Source organism: Alexandromys fortis, unplaced genomic scaffold, assembly GCF_014885135.2.
Source record: "Alexandromys fortis isolate MF-2015 unplaced genomic scaffold, M_Fortis_MF-2015_v1.1 scaffold_2_26212498_36691700, whole genome shotgun sequence".
NCBI lineage: Eukaryota > Metazoa > Chordata > Mammalia > Rodentia > Cricetidae > Alexandromys > Alexandromys fortis.
Genome location: NW_026067931.1, coordinates 7,275,773 through 7,279,861, shown reverse-complemented (window position 1 = coordinate 7,279,861; position 4,089 = coordinate 7,275,773).

Below are 4,089 nucleotides of genomic sequence, written 5' to 3'. Positions count from 1 at the left end.
TCATATGATAGGGCATCTCTTGGGTATATTCCCAAGAGTGGTATTGCTGGGTCCAGGGGTAGGTTGATCCCGAATTTCCCGAGAAACCGAAACACTGATTTCCAAAGTGGTTGCACGCTCTTGGGATTGGAGAGGGAGGGGGAGAGGAGTGGGGGGAGGGGGAGAAGTGTGGGAGGAGGGGAAGGGAATTGGGAGGCTGGGAGGAGGTGAAAACTTTTTTTTTCCTTTTCTCAATAAAAAAATATAAAATAAAATATACCAACAAAAAAATGTAGTTAAACATAGACTAAATAGACATCACTAATTCGCCACTGGTATTAAGCACAGACTGTATAATACAGTCCTTAATTCTTCCTTATGATTTTTCTTAATTAATTGCTGTTTCCTGTTTGCCTTTTCTGTGGCTATTTGTTGGAAATGGTTAAGACAGTGATAATGATAGGGCACCTTCATCTACATTAGGTAGCAAGCAGTTCAAGGTTCAAAGACGTAACTGACTCTGTCTCAGTCATCCTGGTTATATTCTTTCTCAATTGATCATTTAGAGCCCCACTTTATAAATGCTAGTCCCCAATCCTTGATCTAGACTGCAAAATCACAGGCTGGAGCCTAAATATAAAAGTATTTTATAACTACCCAGATGATCGTGTTTTATAGGCGGGGCTGAGACCAACTTGGCTTCAAACTGACAGCCTGAGAGGCTGGCCATGTTGATCTGATTTTAAATATGACCTGACCTGCTGCAACCAATGCTATGCTAGGAAAGAATACAACAGTTATCATCATTCGATAGCACTTAGCTTCTTTAAAGTTTGGATTACTTTAGAATTTTGCCAGACTCAGTTTCTATGCTGTTCATTCTTATAAAATACCAATTAAGTAAGCAGCATTTATTAAGCTATATAATCTATAAACTTACACACCGTTCACTCTGCTTCCTTTCAGAATTCTAGTGTTTGCTTCCACGGTTCTTTGTCTTCCAAGTTCTCTCTCTAGCCCTCTGCTTGTTTTGTTCCTTCAGCCTGAGCCACGGTCTCTGCTTCTCAACTATCTAATCCCTTTCCACGTTCAGAACTGGGCATAATTGCCATATACTCTGTACAAATGTCATTTGTTCTGCCCAATCTTTCTGATTCCCAGTGGAACTATGGGGACTTTCCAATGACTCCAATGGTAAATTCTTTCTCTGGTGACTTCCCTTTCTCTGGCAAGCCTGTCACATGTCTTTGTGTGTTTACCACTCTGTGTTCCTTTCTGCGTTCTACATTCCAGGAGCACCAGAAGCAGAGCTGCATCAGTAGCCATTGTAGCTCCACAACTTGGCACAGTCAAAGCACACAGTAGGTGCTCAATAAATGTCTGTGGAAGTAACCTCTAAATTATTACTTTCATTGATTGTATGTGGAGGGAGCGTGTACATGTCATGGTGCACATATGAATGTCAGAGGACAGACAATTTTTAGGAGTCATTTCAGACATTTTACTACGTAGGTCTTGAGGATCGGTCATGTGGTAAAGATTTGGCATACACACTTTTACTCATTGAGCATCCTCACCAGCCCTGGACATGTGGGTTTTTTTTTTAATTTTTTTTTATTTTATGTGCATTGGTGTTTTGCCATGGGTATCAGGTCCCCTCAAACTGGAGTTATAGACAGTTATAAACTGCCATGTGGGTGCTGGGAATTGAACCCAGGTCCTTTGGGAGAGCAGTCGGTGCTCTTAACCCCTGAGCCATCTCTCCAGCCCCTTTGTTTAAATTTTTTTTTAGACATGTGGTTTAAAACATGCATATGTAAAATAAGTGACAATTCCCTAGATGTGGCAAGCTCAAATAACTTGCATATCAAACGTCCAAACAATTGGTCACTGACCTTCCATGTATTGGAGAAAGAGATGTTCCTTCTCTCACTTATTACACATGATTCCTTAGGAAAATCCTTAGCTTCCTTAAACTTAAATTTGAAACCAGGAGAAATTACTGCCCCCGCTCCCCGCACACCAACAGAAACCTTGGAAATGCATAGCAGAGTTGCTCCCTGACTCTCAGTGCTTTCCTCTGGCCACAGTCTTAAGGACATACCAGAGAGATTCATGAACACACGTAGGACTTTCTGCTCTTCCAGGGAAAGCATTGCCTATGCTACACAGGGCCCTTTGTGATGCATCCCTGGGGAATGGTGAGCTCTGCAGCAAGATCTCAAGGTCTCAGTGTGTTCTTTAGCTTTTTGGAAGCCTCCAAGTCCCCCAGTGTAGACACTGCCTCCTCTATGAGTTGTGAGTGATGTGCTTTGCGTTGAAGCAGAAATAATGTTGCTCAAAGGATAGCATAATAAACTAGTCATTACTTCTAATCGCTTTTATTAGCACTTTAAATTTTCCATTCTCCGGGATTATTGTTGTTTGCATTAAGCAGCTCTAACACTTGCGGCACTTGTCGACTTCGTCAAAGATCAAGATGCCATAGGAGTCTGTTTGGGTTGTCTTTTTCAGAATATGTAATTTTGTTGTTGGATTTACTACAGACAGTTGTGTGCTCCTTTAATGAATTAAAATTTAAATCTGGAACACTAGCTGGGCCCAATCCACCCACTGCTGATTCTGAAGCTCCTTAGCATATCAAAGAGATAAGAGCAAAGAGAGCAAGCACAGCACAGGAGACCCCACCAGCTGTGTGAAGAGAAAGGATGCCTGGTCTCCCAGGCAGTGTCTACAGCGCCGGGGGCATGATTTTGAATATTCTACATCCATTTATATTGTTAGGTACAAGAAATACCAGCATTTTTGCTATGCAAACTGTGTCTCAGACTCTCATATACCTTGGGACAGAATGTGTATCCTGATTTGTGCTTCATTTTTACGGAAGATAATCTCTGCACTCCTGATCAGGTTCCTGCTTAATCAACTCACCTTGCAATTTCCTCAGGTTTCAGTGGTTCTGCGTTAGTAGGAATGGGAGTGAAAAAGAGACAAAGTGCGCACCTTGCAACTTGTAAGAACATGGCTGGGATTCAGCTAAAATATTAGTCAGGATTTGAAGCCTCATCAAGTCTCCCTTTCAAGAGTACCTTGAAGTCTGAATGAGATCATAAGTCTGAATGAGATCATTAGATGTAATCAACCCCAAGGCGGCTGCTTTGTTCGCTCCTGTATCTCCTTTGCTTTGAAGAGGGCCTGCTGTAAACAAGTATTTACATATGTAGACTTTCAGCCATGGTGCTTGATGTATAGGAATACTAGCATATAATAATGGAAGCTGATAGTATTTCTTCCGAAATCAGTGTTAAGGGGACACATAATTACTCAGTAGACAAGTTTTAAGACAAGAGATTACTATTGGAAATATTTGAGAATAGGGGTTTTTTTTGTTGCTGTTGTTGTTATGTGGATTTGTTATGTGGATTGTTCATAAACTTGTTCTAACAGTGTGTCTAAGTATATCCTTTTGATAGATATAAACTATTTATATTGGTGTCTTGGTTACTGTTTAATCACTGTGATGAAACACCATGACCAAGACAACTTTTAAAGAATAGTATTTAACTGGGACTTGTTTGTGGTCCATTATCATCGTGATGGAGAGGACAGTGGCAGGTAGGCATGCTTGGTGACTGGGGAAGTAGTTAGGAACTTACATATGATACACAAAATTGAGGGAGAGAAACTCGTTTGTCATTGCCTTTTGAAACCTCCTCTAACAAGGCCACTCAGACTCCCATAAAGCTAAACCTCACAATGCTTCCCGAACAGTTTCACTAACTGGAACCAAATAGGAAGACATATGAGCCTATGGAGACACCCTTATGTTGAAATAGGAGCGGCGGGGCTGCGTCCCCAACACCCCGGCCGCTTGGCTAGCTTATGCCCGAAATAACAACACACAAATTGTATTCATTTAAAGAACTGCTTGGCCCATACTCTAGCCCTTATAGGCTAATTCTCGCACCTGGACTAGCCCATTTCTAATAATGTTTGTAAGCACTCCAAGGTGCGCTTACCGGGAAGATTCTAGCCTACATCCATCTTCATCGCGTGTGCCTCAGAGAGCAGAGCTATCGCGTCTACCCGGGAGAGCTGAGCATGGCGTCT